The sequence below is a fragment of the Calidris pugnax genome, unplaced genomic scaffold, assembly GCF_001431845.1.
Source record: "Calidris pugnax isolate Ruff unplaced genomic scaffold, ASM143184v1 scaffold435, whole genome shotgun sequence".
In the NCBI taxonomy this organism is placed as follows: Eukaryota; Metazoa; Chordata; class Aves; order Charadriiformes; family Scolopacidae; genus Calidris; species Calidris pugnax.
The window spans coordinates 775,401-796,775 of NW_015091240.1; positions in this window are offsets into that span (position 1 = coordinate 775,401).

Below are 21,375 nucleotides of genomic sequence, written 5' to 3' on the forward strand. Positions count from 1 at the left end.
ACAGGAGCTCTACCCCAGTCAAAGACAGGAAGCAACATCTTTCCACAGGAGCCATTCCTACAAGTAGTTTCTTGCACACTCACGGAGTAGCTCTCTAGACTCATCTTCAGCTTCCCCATGGGACCAAGCACTGACCAAGGCCCTGTGCTTTCCCAGGTGGGAGACTTTCCTCACCACCCTTTTGTTTAAGATGCATTTTACAGCTACAACTATTTTCCCTTATTTATACTGTAACTGTATCCTTAGAACTTCTATCATGAGGTACTGTTATTAGCTAGAGAGCTTACCTTACCCTTGCCAAAACTTTTATTGAACAGCTGCTTTATCCAGAAAGTCACTCATGCAAGCAGAGGAAGTGACAAGAAAGCCTAAGATCCAGTTTTCCATTTTTTAAGAGAAGAGCCTACGGAAGCATCCCTGCCATCTGCAGGCAGTGTATTAAGAGGGTTTGGAGCCTTTGTATTGCACAGTTTCAGTGTGTGAGCCAAAGTGTTCTGAACCTGTTTCCAAGCTCTCATTTACCTTGCATCAGGAGCTGGAGCTCCATCCAAACAGAACACAGCAATGTCAGTCTGAATAGCGATCAGACATCACCAGTGATCTAACTCTGGTCCTCCACAAACCCTGATAACTAATGCCAGATGTGCTCCTGCAGTAGAATTTAAGGCCTGGGGAACCATTAAATTACCGAATCCAGTCTCCTGCATCTTTTTCAGGACACTGCGTTTCCCCTCAGTTACCACTGAACGCCTCACCTCCCCAAAAGATACCAGAGTCCTTGTTTGTAACACAGAGCACGAGAATTCACTGCTCTCCTTGAGAGCATCCTATAGAGAGAAGGTAATATATCTTGGCTTTTTTGGACGCTGCCATGAAGGACAAGACCCAAAGGTGCGAGATGCAGCCGGAGCAGTTGATCAGACCGAAGAAGCCGTTTGGCCAGAGAGCACAGTGCCTGCTAGAGGGTACAGACCAGAGCCCTAACACCTCCCTGCCTCCAGCCCCAAGCAGCGAGCACCCCGTGGGCAGCCAGCACCCCGCGGCACCCCCACCTCGCTCACCAGGGGAGGTCACTACATGCACCCCGCTTCCCACCAGGCCAGGCAGTGCCAGTCCACCTTTATCCTGCCCTCCAGGCAGCTTCAGGATCACAGCCAGGTGGCAGAGTGCCACAGCAGTGATGTAAAAGATGCCTTGAGGAATGCAGCCAAGGCTGGGGCTCTGTGCTGGCATTTCTCCAGCCCACATGCCCTCAGATGCTGTGCTTCTCACGCAATGAATGTCCCCCTGTCCCCTCCAAAACCTGACAGCCCTCTGGTCTTCCTCCCCCCACAAAAGTATACGTCCTGGTAAAGCAAAATTACTCCAGTAGTTCAGGTGTCAGCATATCCCCAAGGAAAAAATGTCCTGGACTTAGGCAGGCCCTGTCCTCCCTGCCTGCTAAGATCCCCTTTAACAACGTTGCTTTGTTACCTTACCCACAGCTCTCACAAACCACGTTTGAAGCTTTGAAAGGCACTCATCCCCCCTGCCAACACCAGCTAAAACTGGACACAGTTTTGTTCTCTAGACCACTGGCATCCACACAGCCCAACGCCACTGTTCATTCACGGGCATGACAGGACAAACCATCACTTTATTACAATTACAGCAGCCAGCAGAGGCATCCTCAGGCCCTTCTAGCATCCCCCATTTCCATGCATGACCCTCCTTGAGCGAGCTCCTGCCATTTGTGCTCACCCATACGACTGCCCATCACCTCTTCAGCACAATGCTGTCTTCACCACACTTTGACACCATGCCCAAGCACCTCGCAGCCTGGGAACCCAAGATACCTTCTGTATAACCTCCCTGGCACTCAGCTGCCGACACCATCTATGTACACCCATAGCTGCGTGTTCCATCCCCTAAACCACAAAGGGCAGCATTGTCCTGCTCTTAGCAACACTTATACCCTCCCTTTGCCACCCTACAACTACCAGCCTGTATCACCTCAACAGGACCCCCGATTCCAAGCTGCAGAGAAAAAAGGGAAAGATTTGAGCATGCCCAAGCTCAAGCACCTGTTAAACAGACAAACGCTTTGGGAATTGGCCATAGATGACCAGACTTCCTGGGGCAGGAGCTGCCTCTTTCTAGTTTCTACACAAGGACTGTTGCCCAGGTGGGACTTGCAGCCTGCTGTGTGAATCATAGCAGCACATTCGCTTCCTCCCTGACCTGACCTGCAGCCTCTCCACCCACAGCTGGCTGATCCAGATAAAAAAAAAAAAGCATTGATAATAACTTTATTTGACATGTGGCATGTCCCATGATCAGAATTGACAACTCAGATGCAGCAGCCCCATGGCAGCCGCTTCCCCATAAGCGCTCTCCCCATTTCTACCTTTGCCCTGCTGCTGCAGATAGTGCGTTAAGGAAATAAACGCTGAGTTGTAAAGCCACGTGCTTCTGAACTGACAGCCCCTGAGCCTGGGCATGGCTCCCCCGCCTGCTACCTGCGTGGGCACCACGCTCCCCTCCCCTCCTGGCCACCAGCCCATCCTCAGGTGAAACAGCAGCAGCGGGACAGGGAGGGACGCTGGCATCAGGCTGGTTGGCTTTGCCAGGTGTGCACTCAGCAGGGACAAAGGTTGCACGGCCAGAACCAGGCAGCAAATACCCCAGCTGGTAAGCACCAAACATCCAGTTTCTGCAAGAACAGGCCACACAAAGCACGTCGCTATGAAAAATGCTTTACAGCAGTGCGGCACGGGCACCTGGGTGCCCCCAACGTGCTCTGCACGGAGATGTTATGTCACCAAAAGCAGAATGCTTCCTTTTGCCCTGCAGTACTGCTGAGCTCAGGAACTTACACCCTCAAAGGCTCTCTGCCTTCCTAACTCCTCAGGCAAATAAATTGCTCCATAAAGCCTGGCTTGTGCACACCCCCTGCCACGATTCCAAACAAGAAGAATTTCAGGATTGTGCCTGTTGGCCCTGTTGAGCATGGTACCAAACGCACCAAGTATTGTAACTGGAATATTAGGAGCTGGCTGACTGGGTGAAAATGGTGGAATTAAGACAACAGATCTCATTAGTAATTTAAGGTGTCACAGCAAAGGCCAACTAGCAAACTAAAAGAGTGCCTAATAAAGACCACCTACACGGAACGAGCTCACTCAAACTGCCAAGGCTTGTCTGTCCCACTAACACCTCTTCTATCTAAGAAGGAAAGGGGATCGCTAGGTTTTACACGCTAAGTGGCCGAGCATGGCACTGTTCTGCATGGGACAGATGTGGACAGCAAGGGGGCAATTATGGGGAAAGAGAGCACTCAAAAAAGGGACAAGAAAGAACTCAGTTGGACTCCAAATGCACTTCAAGTAAGGGTCCTGCCATAATTTTGAATTTATGCTCATCAAAAGCATACTGGGAGCTATTGAAAACTCAGGAGAAATCAGCTATTCCCTCCAACCCTCTGGCTAACTCCAGTTCACCAAAATGCCTCTTGCCCTATGTCAAATTCTGTCACTAGCTCCCGAACTGGCTTGTGCTGTTTTGCAACAGACAGCGGAATACTTCCAGAATCTCAGTCTTGGACAGGAACTCTGGGTGCTGCAGAAATGAAACAGCCTTTCTTTGTGGCTTGCCACTGTCTTGGACACAGCTCCTCAATTTATCTTTACCAAAGCAAACATACACAACAGTCCAAAAACAAACACAGGAGTTACTACTAGATTTTGTGATAACCATTCTCAGGTGATAACCACTTCTTTAGACAGAGTAAACACCACCACACTAGCATGACAAACCAGAACAAGAACTAGCTGCCAGAGCTGTGATCCAATCCCTAAATTAGACCCTATTCAGGTAAAAGGAACTGAGATCTATATCGGGGGATTTAAGATCCACCTTTCCCTAGGGGTAGCATTTTTCTCTGGGAGTGAGAGGGTGGTGAGAATCAGAATAATAGAATGGTTAGAGTTGGAAGGGACCTTAAAGATCATCTAGTTCCAACCCCCCTGCCATAGATGGAGATACCTCCCACTAGAGCAGGTTGCTCAAAGCCCCATCCAGCCTGGCCTTGAACACCTCCAGGGATGGGGCAGCCACAGCTTCTCTGGGCAACCTGTTCCAGTGTCTCACCACCCTCACAGTAAAGAATTTCTTCCTGATATCTAATCTATATCTCCCCTCTTTCAGTTTAAAACTGTTAGCCCTTGTCCTGTCGCTCCACTCCCTGATACAGAGTCCCTCCCCATCTCTCCTGTAGCCCCCTTTAGGTACTGGAAAGCTGCTATAAGGTCTCTCCAGAGCCTTCTCTTCTCCAGGCTGAACAACCCCAACTCTCTCAGACTGTCTTCACAGGAGAGGTGCTCCAGCCCTCTGATCATCCTTGTGGCCCTTCTCTGGACCTGCTACAACAGGTCCATGTCCTTCCTGTGCTGAGGACCCCAGAGCTGGACACAGTACTCCAGGTGGGGTCTCAAAAGAGCAGAGGGGTAGAATGACCTCCCTCAACCCACTGGCCATGCTTCTTTTGATGCAGCCCAGGATGCCATTGGCTTTCTGGGCTGCCAGTGCACATAATCCCTCCTCTTCATCCCTAACCCCCACCCCTGTTAAGTGTGGGCAAATGGTTTCCAAGGCCACTTTCCTACACAATCTTGTGCAAGAGCCCTCTCTGAGAGCTCTGTTGTGCTAAAGATGGATGAGAGCTGGGATGAAGCACCGTCAACCCCCAGACTCTGTATCTTTGGCTCTTTGTCTCAATGTGCAAAGCCTGGCAGGAGACACAGAAGAGGCAACTAGTTTCTCTGCCACCTGGGATGAAGCAGAGGTGACCAAAAGGCACAGTCTGGTCTCCAGGGGGGTCAGTAACTGACTACACTTTCAGACCAGCCATCTCCCCTCCTCTGGAGATTTTCAAGCCCCACCTGGATGCAGTCCTCTGTCATGTGCTCTGGGCAATCCTGCTTAGCGGGGGAGTTGGACTAGATGATCTCTAGAGGTCCCTTCCAAGTCTGACAATTCCATGATTCCCTGAAAAAACCCTCTCACTGCACAGAGCTACTTCTCAGGAAATTCACCATATTGTGCCATTTGAGAGGAAAACCAGGCACTGCCACCCTGCAGCTGTTGTCTGTACCCAAGAGAAGAATGACACAGGCTTATGAAGCACCAGCCTACATTTAAAAATAGCCTATTCCTGGGGAGGCAGGCACGCAAGCAGGACGGGGGAGCGATGCTGACCTGACGTACAGTCCCTGGCTGCATCTCAGCAGGCACCACAGGGTGCAGGCAGAGCGCTGCGGCACAGGCACTCACGTACACAGCCCCCACCCCTGGGGGATCTGCAGCACGTGTGGGCAGCGAGACACCACAGCACTTCACAGTGCCTCTTGCAGCCTGCTATCGATTTGGATTTGGCTCTGAGAAGGGCGGCTTTGGAGGCTTGGTGCTCTCCTCAAGACACGGGCTGCAGCTGGCATCAGGCAGCCAGAACCCAGTCCCTGCCAGCCGGGCTGAGGGCTCCAACTTGTCCTGTTGCTTAAACAAACCTTTGTCCACAGAAGTGTCGGATGTTGCAGTCTCAATAGCTGTAAACCTGGCTGTTACCAGGAAATCTTCCTCAAGAGGTATTGGATAGAGAAGCTGCATTTACAATACAGTGGCTGATTGGTTCAAGCCATGTTTAAACCGCAGCTCACAGGATGGGAGGAGCATCGTGCTTCATGTCTCTAAGTAGGACTACCCAATACTTTTTCCACCACAGAAAAACCTCCCAAAAACGAGGAGGGGGGGGAAAACTCACAAAAATGAGCAGAAGCAGCCATCAGTTTTGTTTCTGTCCTAGTTAGACTCCGGTTTAATCCTACAGGACACAGCATGGCCATGCCCAGAAACTCCACATTCAAACCTCGACATTTTGTGCTCTGCCCCTGTAAGAACGCCTCTCCCCTGCAGCCCTGACTCACAGCCCTCTCTTTCCTTTATGCAACACCACCCCGCTTCCCGCACAGCCGGCCAGCACCGGCAAGAAATGCTGCCACATCAGTGCCCAGGCTAGAGAGACACTGCCAGCGAGGCGTCTCGGCTTCTTCTGCACTCACGCTACTGCCAAAGCTGATGTGAGATTATTTCATTATTAGTCTCCCCCCAAAATACCTCTCTTTTAAATAATAAATATCGAGCTATCTGAAATCAGAATTTGATGCTGTAATTAGACACCCCTGAAGCACACATTGCCGCGTTACACAACACAGCTCCCAGCTCCTGGGTACCGGGTGAAGCTCTATTAGCATTTTATTCACATCGCAAAAACTCTTAAAGCAAAATCTCCCCGGTGTTCTCGGTTACTGAGCCTTGGTTTGGATGACAAAGCAGTCTCAGGACATGCAAACAGATTTCCCTCGTCTGAAACTAAATCCGAGATGAAATTCAGTCACTAGTGGGTGTCAGTCCACAGGACTAGACTAGAGTTAGCCAGAAGTAAAACCTCCAGTGCACACACAGAAAGCGGATGTCGGGTCCTTAGCATCAACCGGTTGCTCAATATCTGATCCCATTTATTACCCACAGCTTGTTAATGCAGACACAGCTGGTCATAGTCCTGTGCAAATCCCAACGCCAAGCACTACTGCCAGACCAAGAAATACCTCTAATTCATTTAAAGGATGAGTTCAAAACAAAACCCAGGGTCCAAACTCCAAGGCTTCACCGCTCAGCCTTGTTCCTGTTTTCTCCTCCCAGCAGCAAGAGGGCAAGCTCCTGCCTGAATTTGTTCCTGCAGCAGCACTGGGAAGCACTGCTCTAGCTGCGGTAACTCACATCAATAAACTGGACAAATACTTCACATTACTCATTTTCAGGTGACAAACACAACGATGGCACTGTCCTTTATGAAGTCGTAGGAGTAAGGAAATGCCATGCTGGGGCAGCACATGGTTTGCAGGAGGCCTGTGGATACTGGCTGGCAGCGAGAGCCATCTGGCACGTCACGGCAGCAGCGCTGTGCACCAGAGCCACTGGCTTTGTATGCAGCTCCCCCAGCTATCTGTTAGGGTTTATAAACAAGTATCTGCACATCTAACTCCCAGTGGTTGCAGCAGGATTAAAACACTTACTGGTTCTTTAAAAATCCAACCCTAGGGCCATCCTGCCTCCTGACTTCGCTTGGCAAGAGCCTAAGTGGGTAGCACGGGGCCCAAACCTTGCCAGCTGCACCCCCAACCTGTACAGCTGTTTAGAAACCTGCATCTGCCAAACAGCAGCATGAGGAAAAAAAAAAAACTGGGTCAACATTTTAGATGTGTAATTTCCCAAGATTATCTTCAACTGTTGAGAACGTTTATGTAATTAAAAGGGCAGTACCAGTGGTCAAAGACAGCCCTTCAGCTGTCCCTAGTCAGCATCAAACTTTCTAAAGAAAAAGAGAGGATTAGCTAATTCAACCTAAAATTGAGAGCACTCTCCCAAACACAAGTTTTCTGCATTATTTGTTAGATGTGATCTAAATAATGTATAACTTCACCAAATTTAGGTCATTGGCAGAGGTTCAGTTTTCAGCAAGATGTTCCGGAGGGACTGGCTAATTTTTTTTTAAATTGTTGCTGACTTCCAATGTCGTACTTAAGGATACCCAATAGCAGATATAGTTGATGACATGAGAATTAGGAAGGATTCTGACAAAGGCTAACTTCAGCTTGTCGAAGCTGCGCTCCTTCTGACTCTCTCAGAAGGTAAAACCAGGCTGCAGAGGAGCCATGTCTGTGACTGCTGAGGGTTCCACACGTTAATTCTAAGAGATGTGCAAGAAGTCTCAGGTAAAGCAAGCTTATCTTCCATTTGCAGTACAAGGATACACACACACATCTCTAAGGGTCTCCAAAATCACAATGGTTGAAAACCCATTCAAGGAGAAAAGAGACCAGTTTCAGCTCTTCTAGAGGATGAATCCATGGAACGACTTCTCTTGGTTGACTATGGAAGAAGCCCTAGTGGAAGTGGCTATGTGGATGGTAACCTTTCTAAGTATTTCCCAGAATAGCCCTCAGGGTCATTAGGTGTGTACAGCTCATAGAAGAATTGCAAAAGCAAATCTTTTTTAACCCCGAAATATTTTTTGCGCATTTGCAGCCACTACATCATGCAGTCCAGAGTCCAGCAGTTGACTTTACTCTAGGGTTATGTTGTTTTTACCACCCCTTTATTTATTTGCATGTAATAATAGGAAGTCACATAGAACCAGGAAATGGAATCAGCACAAAGTTCAAACTAATTTCCCTATTAATGGCCTTACGCAACCATTTTTACAGCAGGCCTTTAATGACCTATTTAGTCCAGTTACAAGGTTGAGATTAGAGGCATATTCAGGTAACTTGGTCAGGTCATCAATACTTTCTGGAAAACAAGTTTTCTTTTTCCATTTCTTTATCAAAGGAGATAGCAGTCATTATGCTTGTTTTGGAGAAAATAGAAGGTGCTATATCCTCAAGAGGATACAAATGGTATGAAAAGCAACAATTTGTCTCCATTTGGCACATAAATAATTTCTCTAAGTTTCTTTATCACAAGCAAGCCACTTGCATCCTAAGTACTAGAAATGAACAAACTAATGTATCAGCCAACATTAAGCATCTCTCAAATTTATCACACACCTACATTCAAGACTCCATATGAAATAAACAGCTTATTGCTCTGCTCATGGTTTCCAGCCTGGTAAGTCAATCCAGGGACAATAAGCTTCAAAGAAACACTATACCATAGCTTAAAAATGCTGTATTTAGAGGAAGTACTGGCTATCCAGACACGAAGTATGTAACCTCCAAGAGCCTGATCTCTGTAGGATACCTCAAAATGCACATAAGAACAGAGATATTAATATATGTTACATTTTAAAATCCTAGCATTTTATTCCTCACTTTCCAAATTCCATGTCATATCTTCAGCAAAACAGCTTGGGAAAGGATGAAAGATTTTAGACTAGAATTATCCTACTTCTGTTAGTCAAGCTCTATGGATCTTATGCAGAACTCTGTGGGCCAAATTCATCCCATGCTGTCATATCAACGTTTCTAATGATTTTTTTTTTTTGGTGCCCTGAATTTAATGGGTGTTTTGTACCGGTACTTTCTGCAGAATCAGACTTTCAATACATTAGATGCCTCATCTAAAACCAGATCATGGAAGCAGAGTTCTGAACTTTAGAGTGTTGATTTTTTATTTTTTTTTAATTATTTAACAACCTGTACTGCTTGCACACCTCTCCCACTGGTCCAGTAATTACCTTGTGACTTGATTGCTGTGTACACCATGAGCCACATATTTGTCATACGCAGCTCCCTGGGACACGCAGCCTTATCCACCAGCTACAGAAGTCAAACAATGGAGCCACTGTTTCAGCCTTGCCTCCTGACCAACCTTCTTGGCTAAGGTTTTTGCCTCTCAGCTTCCTTTCAGTGCTGCTAGATCTGAGCAACTGCTGTGGCTGTCCTTAAAGCTCTGCTTTCTGGAGTCCTGGGACTTTGTTAACAAACACACAAAATAGTTCCTGGCTTAAAAAAAAAAAAAAAGCAGTAGTTTGAAAACAGGAATTAAGGCTTTGGAAGACAGAAAGACAATTAAAAGTACACCAGATGGTAAATTCAGAATTTTTAAGCCAGTCACATAACTCTGGGAGCCTAAGTCTAGTTTGGAGGAGATTTATGTATATATTTGTGCAACTGACAGCTTTTTACCTGGCAGCATCAGAGAGATCTATGTGAAGCCTCCTGTTAACCTGCAAACAATTTATGAGATCTGCTCTTTGGAAGGCTGAGCATCAGCATCATCAAGTCAGACGTAGACACCTCCGTGTCTTGGGTGAGCCTTCAGGCTGCCACACCGTGCACCCTTCTCCTCCTCCTCCAAGAGGCAGGATGCCCTCCTCCCGGCACAGAACTGGCAGCTGCCCACCAGGCGGCTAACCCTGCGGCAGCGGGGCCGAGAGCCATCTGCTCCGACAGCACTCCCACGCACGGGCTGGCAAAGCAGGCTCCTGCCTGGCACAGATTTAAAGCAAAGCCGCTCCCCACACAGCTCAGCTCAGCTCTCTCCCCTCACACATAACCAACTGCTTCTCTACTGGGGTGGTGGGATGCTGTGACTGTCCCCTCCTGCCTACTGGAGTCCAACCAAACAGCAGCTTTATGGAGAAACTCAGCCTTCCTGCTCTTCACTGCTGCAAAGAAGGGTTGCACAGAGGAGGTCCAAGCATGGCAAAGCCAACATATCAGGCAGTGCTGGCCAGCATCCTGCAGTGATGAGCAACCAGGCCACAGAAGCACACCATGCTGGGGCACCAGCAAGTTCTGGACACGCACAACACATGCTTGCCAGGGAGGGCTGTGTGGTGGGAGCAAGGCACCCAGGATCCCCACATAGCTTGTGGGCACCTGCAAGGCCTGGATCTGTAATAGCCCAGGGCTTGCTTTTCCACAGCGCTCTCCTGCCAAGGAGCAAGTTCTGGTGGCTTGTTTCCTGCCTGTCTTCATTCTTGCAGGAGCAAGAGTCTGCGGCCATCCAGTTTGCTCTGCTCTGTGCTGGGCAATGTGTAAAATCATGTCATGGCTTCAGGATTGACTAGCTCAGGTCTGCATTTGCTGATGCTTATGCTTTTGGAAGAATGTCTTAGTGCTCACTTGGCTTTGAGCTACAAAAACATTTCTGATCCATGCTGTCAGCATAGAGGGCTGCTAAAAATCTCTTCTAATACATGTGTCTCAAAGGAAGAGCGCACCAAGATCCAACCAAAGAAGCCGGTGCACAAGACTGAATAAGGCAACGCTTGTGCGGCTCGGCACCTCCTGGCAAAACTGCAGAGGAGCAGAGGCTGACATTCAATTGGTCCTGAGCTGGGAGCAGAGTCAGAGAAACATTGAAGATTCATGATCCAATCTAGAAAGTTTTGATTTTGAGCTTTTGGATAAATCCAACCCCAAAACACAGAATGCAGATGCAGACCTGCAGATCTGCATCCTTCTGAATTATTTGCCACGCTCCCAAAATCACCCAAGTCACTGCACTTAATTCTCCCATCAAGACTTACCCTATTCTGCTAAGCCTGCCCAGACCCAGACCTCAGAACAAGCAATTTTTCACATTTCAGGAATGGTTTCTGCTGCAAACTTTGGTTAAGACACTGGTCACAAAAGAGCATCTCCCAGTCTGGTATTGCCCATTTTAATTGGAGATAAGAGCATTTCCAAGAACCCCACAAGCCTCAGCACACTCAGAACTAAATTCCAAGATCACCAGACTTAAAGGAAGCTTAGACTCCCCAGCAGAGGGGTCAGCAGTGCTGTGTGTGTGTGCTGCCTCCCTGCTTCTCAGAGCTGCATTTTACTTTGGTGGATCCCTCTGTGCTATTTTTCTGTGGCTTGCAGCCACACATCCAAGAGGATGAGTGCAGCAAGAATTAAAGGCTGTATGACTGCACAAAAGCTCACAGCACATATGGCTCTGTGTGTGCACATGCGTACTGCGCCCCACAGAATTAACCACTGCGCTCAGGCAAATGTTGGGTGGAGTGTGTTCCCCCAGGGACATCAGTTACTCCCTCCCAGAGGCTCTTAGCTGAAGCAGGCTGTTGGATGGGTGTTTGGGGAGTGAGCTGCTGGCTGTAGAGACCACGTCCACGTAGAGACCACATCCAGGCTGAGCACAGACAGGCAAGCTCCCTTCACTGTCCTTTGGCACGTGGCCTGGGATGCAAGATCACACATGTCAGCAAGTGTGACAGGTCACAGAGACATCCCACAGCCCGCAGGCATCCTGCTGCGATCTCGGGAACCCTGCCAAAGTGAAGCTTTCGTTTCTGGAGCATCCTCAACCCACTCTTGCTTTCAGCATGCCCTTCTCCTCCTTGCCTTCCTCCATTTCTAGCAACACCGCATTCTGCTTGCTCCCTGAGAGAAATAGGGCAAACATAACCTGATTAACCAAGGGGATTTGGGCAGGGAAGGGGGGGTGGGATGGGGCAGGGGGGATTAAATGCAGAGAAATACAGAGCCTTTCCCTCTCACATTAGCTCTTGCCTATTCAATAATTAAAGTGTTCTGCGGTGACTCTGACTTAGGGATTTGTTATAAAAGCTTCCTGTAAACTCTGTCTCAGCATGCAGCTATCAAAAGAAAGAGAACATTCGGTCTGACAAGCTGAAATTTCTTACAGGCTCCAGGGTCAGTCAGAAGCTTACAGTCACTTGGATACGAGCCTATGGCTCCATTTTAAAACATAAGGGTCCTTCTTGCTGCTGTTCATCTATTGGGAGTTTGAATCCAGCCTTTTTTTGGCTAGGCTGGCTTTGAAGCACAGTTTAGAAGTTAATGCAGGCTTTCTCCATTTCATGTATGGAAAAATCTCTAAGGCTGGCAGCAGTTTGTTAGAGCTCATATGAACACAGAATGTGTTACACAGGCTCTGACCACTCTCCAAATCAATTCTGGTATCCTGTTTTCTTTCCATCCATTCTTGCTTGCTTACCATAAAACATACAGATGTTCCAGGTCAGAAATGCAAAGCTATCCACATGCAGAAAAGAGGCCTTCCCTGACCTTCCAAGGAGCTATTTTTGACTGCTCTTATATGCCTAAGAACTCTTACAGAGGTCATGCGCTGAACTAACTGGCCCTCAGCAACCTTTGCCTAAGAGACATGAAATGTTACAGGGATAATATTCTTATTATGACTATTTTAATTATTTCCGTAACCTAACACCCTATTGACTGCAAATGTCCAGATTTGTTGTTGCATGGGAGCATATTTTAAAAGGTGGTGCAAAACTGAAATTATTACTCAAGGAATGTATGTTCAACTTTGCAGCTAAACATATACAAACAGGAAAAATAAGGACGTATCTTTAATCCAGAACTTTCCAAAATTTATTGAGTATTCTCAGCCTTGAACTGCCTTCGCTTCTCAAGGCCGAGCCTAGAGATAGAAATACTACTTAGCTCTAGAAGTTTCAAAGTGAAACAGATTTCTTTTCCTTATTGTGCTGCTCTGTGGGCAGAAACAATCAATGAGATTAAAAGTGAAGGCACATGGGGTTGGCAGCCAAACACCCACACAGAATAACTCCATAAAGAAAGTGATGGACCTACCTCCTTCCATCTGAACACATGAATGCACCACCTCACATCGTGGCAGTCAGAGACCTGGGCTCTGCTCTGTCCCATGTCTCAAAAATTCTAATACTGACATTCTTCCACCAAACTGGCACTACTCTGTCTGCAAACATTCCAGTCCAAAGGCCAAGAGTGACAGGCAAGCCACACTGCCCCAGAAGCCATTCCAAAGGCTTGTCATGTGGCAAAGGAGTTAATGCAGACTAAGGGGTTTGCACATCCCTGTTGCCACTCCAAAAATTGTTTGCCTTCACACAGTGAGCAAAATATAAAGCACACTTTCTCTTCTGACACCACAGCATTAAATAGTAAAGATCTTCCCCAAACGCACAACAAATCCTACATAGACTATAGAATGCAAAAGCAGAAATGATGTACAACTAGCAAAAAGGATATGGAGAATATATTGGGGGTGAAGTGTTCAGGAGCCCTAGCCACCAGAAATCCAGCACACACACACCGAATCCCTGACACTATCTCCTAGCACCTCTCATTTTCATCATATTAGCATGTTTTAAAAGGGTACCTGCATTGAGATATTGCCTCTTGAGGCCAGAACCCCGTAGTATCTAGGGATACAACTGAACCTGGATAAAGTTATGAGAAAAACAACACAAGGTTGGAGATAACCAGTGAGAAATAGCATACTTTGCATTTGCCACCCAGGACACAGGCATGCTGTTCCTCTTATAACAAGGCCCAAAATAGAAAATCAACAGATTCTGTGAGTATGAGGATTCCCCCCATAGGAGATAAAAGCCAGGTGCTTGTTCCCTTTGGTAACATCCACCTCCTTAAACAACTCACCATAGTTTGCAAAACAACAATGCCGTGCCCTACAAACGTATGCTAAACATTTGTGCAATTTCATCCAAATACAGGGACAGAGAGTCCACAAGTCAGAAACTCCACACTTAGCATAGCACTGTGAAAATGACTCATTGGCAGCCCATAGGCAAGAAGCAACCTTTCATTTTCTAATTAAAATTTGAGTGTAGATAAGAAAACTGAATTAGCTGATAGAGATACAGGTCAGTATTTGTGTGATGTACTTGAACAGCAAAGCATATTAAGACAAGCACCATATTTGGCAATCATCCTGCCTTATTCTGCTTCCACTTTCACTTCCCTGTTTTGTTCAGCCTCTTTAGTTGATGAACTCTTTGCTGAGGAGAACTGCTGTGTGTCTGTACAATCCCTGTGCTGTGAAATTGTGCTCCCAACAGAGATGTTCGGGTTGGTACCTGCTTGAAGTGTATTAATGATTTCACTATGGCTGCATAATGAAGCTGAGTCAAAAGATGATTGCATGTTAGCAATGCAGGCTGCACCTCTACCCACTTTTATTTTCCTTTGGAATCACTGCCACAGTTTAGACCTTTGGTATTGAGTGATGGTGCAGCATATTGTGTTTCAATTAAGAAATATGGGCACTTAAAAAAAGGAATGGAAAAAAATTAAGGCTACAAAAAAAAAAATAAAACCAGCACACCTTTCTTGAGAAGGAAGGATAAGAAATTACCCCTTTCTTCCTGCCAAGCCACACTTTGAACTTACATGTGACTCAGGGCTCACATCTAGCTTTGCTGTGAGTAGGATGAGGTCTCCAGCACAAACCCACAAACCTGGGGAAAGTACAGGGCCACTGAAAGCCCACAGTAACCAACTGACATACAGCTACAGCACTTCTACATGATGGTGTAAATTCCTTACAGTACAAACTAGGAAAACTTGGTCATTAAGGAAATGGTGTGTGCCTTTTTTCTCCTTGGCTACCTTCTGCTTATAAAATAAAATTAAACAGAACAAAACTAAAAAGCCCAGGAAGCAGAACTCTCAAAAAGATAAGGCAATAGCTGTCCCCTGGGAGACAGCTCCATGTCCACTCCAGCAATACATTCCACTAACAGTACATATAATATTAATAGTATTTAAAAACTCTGCCTGATAACCTCTCAGGACAGTAAGTGCCTTTCATAGTTGTGTCATCCCCACCAGGGCTCTGTGTTCACCCACAGAGCTACCAACAACCACCACCACAGAAACAAAAATCTAAAAGAGTACCTTGTGCAGAAGCAGTCAAGTTACTTTTCCCATCTGAGAAGAGCAGAAGAGTTCAACTCTGTAACACAAGCCAAAGCCACCCCTCCGGACTGTTCTCATAGGGCTGAGGCAGACCAGCTGCAGCTCTTTTAAAAAGCCTCAGGTGTGGCCCAAGTGTGGGGACTGAAATGAAGGCAGCTGGTTGCCTACTTCCATTCTATTCCTAAGGTTGTGGAACTGCAAGTTAAACATCATCTTCCTTCTCCAAGGGATGGATAATCATTTATCACATAGTCATCTGTAGGTGCACACATTTTCCATATTCACTCAGCATTGTCTGAGGACACCAACATGTGGGATAGACTGGAAGGCTGTTGTAGCATCCAGGCTCTAAAAGGAGACTGCAGAAACAGAATGTGATTATCTCTTGATTTCTGGCCTTCCCATTCCACTCCAGGCACACAACTGTAAGTTATGTTTTATAGCACAGATGTCTTCAGTGGAATATTTTAAGAGAGGTACCCTGTGTGCTGAGGCATGTCCTTCATGGAAACACAGAGCCAACTGTATTCAATGTCTAGGACTTCCCTGACCCTGTAACTTTATGCTGCTAAAGTGAGAGCTTCTTTTTGTAGAGTCCCAACTGTCACACTCCCATCCCCTAAACAGATGAAAGAGATGAAGGGCTGAGTTCGCATTTTGCTTGTGCACTGTTTCTGTAGAGTAGACAGGGCAAGAAGTTCCTCCAACAAGTCTGTATGTCTGTAATTGAGATGTACTCTCAGCTTCCTACAGCAGTTGTGTGGCTCAGTAACTTCTCAACCATAGGATGCTGAGTTTTCAGCAATGTAACTTGGCATTTTGGTTAACAGAAATTAAGGTTTGGCCACAGTGATTTTTGGATGGGAGAGAATACTTAAACCTGTTACCAGTTTGAATACACAGAGGGCTAACCAGACTTGTCAGGTCTGAAATGCTAGAAAAGTATCTCCCTCTGTAGGGGAGGCAACATTGTGTCGCTAAATGTACTGTATCCCAAAGGGCCTGAATCAGTAAAAACTTGTGTTTGCAGGGCTCTGTAGCTCTTTACCCTGAGCTACCCAGCTTGTTGGCATGTGATGTGCTAAGCAGGAATCCCGGGGAAATCCAAACTGACAGCTGCAGAATGCATATGAATATTAAAATAAGGGCAAGGGGGTCTCTGTTCCGGATGGAGCGCAGTGACGCCTCTGACCTTTTGCTGCTGAAGAGCCTGCCCTCTTGAATTGGCCAGTAGCGGTGGCAGCAGCAGCCCGCAGCCCTCCTCTTGTACCCCTCCAGCTCTTTACTGCAATTCATAGAAGATCTCCACTTACTGCAACCTGCCAGGCACTCAAGAGCAAGTTAGATAACAGTAATAGTTTTGCTGCTGCTGCTGCCAGCTTAGGAGGCAGCAGGGAGGGTGCATTAATGACTACTCTCCTCTTCACAGTCAACAGGAGGCAGGTGGTGAACTGGCTGAGACACCTTTGCCACTCGGTTAAGTGAAGGCTGAATAGTGGCCCCTGTCCATGGCAGTGCCTTTCCATCTCCCTCTGACTGGGTGGCTGAGCATCCCATTTCCTGCAGCTCCTGAGTAAGTGTCTGTGTGCTCAGTGTTGCATCAAGGGAGTGGGTTTGGCTTGAGAATCCTGTGCAGTGACTCATGCTTCCATGAGTAAATTTGTTTCCTTAGGAAAGCAAGTCAAAATCATGCATTCTGCTTAGCCCAGCTACCTAGCGTGATGATTTAGGAAGCTATTGCAGGAAATACAGTTTTCTTTAGCTTCATACTGAAAATATCATTGCAAGAAATACAGTTTTATCTAGCTTTATACTGAATGCATAAGCCATTGCTGTTATACTTGCAAATATAACCGACCTTTTAAGGGGAAAATAAAAATTGGTGTAACTTGGAAGTTCTGCATACTGAAACATGTCAGCTAGAAAACAGTTTGCAATCAAAAACATACATCTGACAAAAGGGCATTGTGGAAGCCTGGGATCTTCAAAAATTTACAATTATTTACACAGGTCTCCATATATATTACCCTGGTGCACATTTAAAAACGGGTTGTAGAAACAGATAAGTATAAATACCCGGATATGAGAATTGCATCAGCTAGCCCATCCCCCTCCCCCCACAATGACAGTGCAAAGAAAAGAGGGTGTGAAGCAACAAAAGCACTGGGTCTTTGTAAGACCAACGTCCTTACCGTGACACACGTGTGTGGAAGCAGCCAAGGAGAGGGACCCGGAGGTGCATGGACCACGGCCACTCAATTATGTGCAGAGATACCTGTTAGGGCAAGCCAAGGTGAAACTCATCTTTTAGCTTTTTCTTAGATCAGTTCAAATGATTTGATGTGGCTGTACTGTCCTAATTTGAAGAACACAAAATATGGATTTGCATGGAGTATGAACCAACTTCCTATATCTTACCCTGATAAGTATTTTGAAATCACAAGAATTCTGGCTCTGGGAGCTTTTCTGATGTTGTCAATTTAGGACAGCATACCAAACTTTTGGTGCTAAGCTACAAAATAGTCACAAAATAGGGTTTCAGGCCTTTCTGGTTTAGGCAAAGAAACTCCATCAATTTCATTTTGCTTTACAAAGCTGAAGTGTTTCATAATTAACTAATCCCTATAGTACCACCATCAGGTTGGTAGATAAAACCCTTCCTATTTTACAAACAAGAAATGAAGCCATTACAGCTGGAGGAAATTGTTCAGGCCTCAGAATAAATCAAAGGAAAGACAGGACTGGAACATGACGTAGCTATTTCTGGTGCCAGGTCTTTCCCTCGTACACTGACGTCATATGAAAGCAAAGCCCTTGATAATGTCAGAGCAAAAGCAGAACTGATCATACTGGAAATATGATTTTTAGGGAGCCAGGACCTGGGCAAATGGCAAATGTAGAAATTAAATATCACCACGTAAAACCTCTTGTGTATTAGCAAATTGGAGAGAAACTTACTAACACTTTGTGAGTGTTTTATTGAAAATAGCGAGATGCACATATAGAACTCAGCTTGTATAACTGTCTTTGGACTTTATTTTTGGGATAACGGTTTAATCAGTATCTCATATTTTAAAGACAAACACATTGTTTAATAAGAATGTGGCATTGTTTCCTTCTGTTATCAACAAAAGCCTGATCAAATGCCACCTGAGGCCAGTGGAAAAGCTTCGCTTGTAATTCCTGGAATAAAAAGATGAATGTTTCCACATTCAGCAACTTCTATTGCTTTATTTTTCATGTTTATTCTCTGAAAGCTAATACAGAAAAGAGGGCAAGCAGGCAAGGAAGAGCCAAGCTTCCCTGGAGAGAGAGACCCTGCCACATTTCAAACATTCCTATCTCTCTGTCAACACCACCTCCCGCTACTGCAATGGAAGGCAGCAGCGGAAAAAGAACAGGAAGAATAGAACTCCTTATGTATACAAGGGAGGAAAGTGGGCTCCATCCCTGCAATCAAAGTCAATTACTCAAATGAAATCAAAACAGATCTGGCCTCCATCTTCCAAGTGCAGAAAAAATGCCCTTAATTTGCTCACCTCGCTCTGTTTGTGTTGTTATGAGCCTTCTCTGATTGAAGCTCCCTGAGGCAGAAAAATCAATGTCAATCATGCCAGATGACTGTTTTCCTCCTGAGCACCTACTGCTGCTGCTGAGATCACAAAGGACACATAAAAGGAAAAATTTGGCAGTTACAGGCTTCTTCTCAGTGAATTAACACTGGCATATTAAGAGCTGATACTATTTTTTTAATAAAAAAAACAGGCTTCTGATTTGCTTATCAGCATTGAGGACATGTTGGGACCAGGATGGTTTTGAAACATTCTAGTTATCTTGCTTTGGCCTACTCTACTAAAGGTAGGGCCTCTGGTAACTGAATAAGCACCAGCACAGGCCAACTTGATGCCTTGTGTCATAAATAACAGAGATTTGGTCTTGCTTCTTTTCTCAGTAAGAAGCAACACAAACAAAAGCAAGTGAAGACTTTATTGGAACTTATGCCCTGCGAACCATGGCAAATTTTATTTTGTCCGAGCCACAGGGTAAGAACAACCTTATAATACCAACATTCTTCTTTTTGAAGCCTTGGTGTCACTTGCTTTAGGGACATATTTTTAAAATACCCATTAATCTGCCCAGCCAATATTGTTTTAGAAGCCCTTATCTTATATTTAGGGAGAAAATACCTCTTCTTGATCTTTAATCTTGTCAGATGCTCAAAATTTTCTGTCCTGCCAGGTGTCTGGAACCCAAACTCTGGATGAAAAGTTCAGCCCCACGCATATAAAGCCACTGTAAATACAGATTCCTGGGATGCAGAACTAAACCTTCTAATCCGTCCTTGAGACTTCTGACAGAACAAGATGCTCAGTGAACCCAGCATAATGCAGAATGACAGAACTACATTATGCGGCTTCCTTTTAGTCTCCATTCATGCGGCACTAGGGCCTACTCAGCATCTACCCGTGCTTTCCCTTCCTTAGCTACCAGGCCCCTCTGGCGTGACACAGCTCACGAGCATCACTCATTCCTCAAGCAGCAAGGAACAAAGCACATCTAGTTTTGCCTCTGACAGGTCACTGTATTTAACCTCCTTTGGTAGAAATGCTGGTCGTTACAATAAGAACCAAAACTTTGTCTTTTTCTAGCTTGTTTCATGCAAATCTCCTTATTCTATGTTTCAAGCATTTTCAGATGTTTTCTCACCTGTGTTTTTTGTTTCTTTTGTTTTGCCAATGGACTGTCAAAGAAATGATGAGGCTTTGGGCTACTATTCCCACCAGATCACCACAGGAGAAGGGAATTGTCACTGGGATGGTCTGTGAGAAGGTGTTAGCGTGCGTTGAACAACAACAGGAAATTCCATCAGTTGTAAAGCAGAGCTGGGTAGACGAGTAGGAGCCGTACGTGTGATGAAATACACCCAATCCTCACACCATTTCCCCTGGTCTAGCATGACCAGGGGCCATGTTTTAAGTTTCCATGCACTGTGAGTGGGATGAGGTCGTGGAGAGATCAGGACCTCCATGAAAACGTCCTCATTTGTAAACTGGTTAACTCTAGTGACTAAGAGATATACTATATAAAGTCACTTCAGAAGAGAGAAAAGACATCCCAGACAAAACAGAGAGGGGAAGTCTGGTACGGGTAGAGGTAGACAAAGGGGTCAATTAGTAAGGAAGGCCTTCTGCCACAGAAAGATAATGACCTCAAAAGGGAAGTCACATACATCCTAGAAGCTGCAAATATTTGACATATATTGCAAAAAATCAGATAGAGTTAGAGTCCAAAAAAAGCCAAGACAAATATCACAAAGGTACAGCAGCTACAAAAAAAAATTAAAAAAAAAAAAAGAAAGAAAAAGGTATCACTATAAAACAAGAACAGGAAAATAAAGGTAACCCAGCTACTCTCACAAGATTAAGTGAATGCTTCCCTGGTTTTTCATTGAGGATGAATGTGGTAATCTGTGGCATAAAGACAGGATATCTAAGAGGGGTAGAGGGCAGACATGGATACAAGATAATAAATGAACACAGCCAGCTGGCAAGCAAAACTCAGAGTCTGCTGCGCTGCAACTGGAGGAACCAGCAATCTCAAACCCAGAATCCTGACACCCAGTAAACCACAAATCCAGGTGCAAAGATTTTAGGTAACTTTACTGATGGGGAGGCACTACTGCAGGGCCAGGGAACAGCGGGAGTTTCAGAAGGGAGCTGTGGCAGGAGCGGTCTGGGCCTGTGCTTTTGATGTCTGTGCAGTTCTTCAGGAAAACTTGCAAAGGAGAGTTTAACTACCAACATGAAATTCAGTTAACAGAGGGATAAAAGGTAGTGAGGGTTTACTAAAAGCCAGTTTTGTGGGACAACCCTGTGGCGTGGCATAAAATCAAAGCTGCAGGCATCCAGGAAGTAATAAATATGTATTTTTTTTTTCCTCTTTGTTTTCTAGCAAGAAATAAGTGAGGAGAAGGACTCGGCTTTATAAACCAACCCACAGGGGTGAGGAGGAGCCGACAGCGTGGCGTGACCTGACCACCCTGAGTCCTGTTCGTGATATTTCCAGTAACGCCAGGAAAACACGAGTGTGACCGTCTGAAAAACCTCTCCGGGGCGGCAAATAAATGTCATTAAAAAAA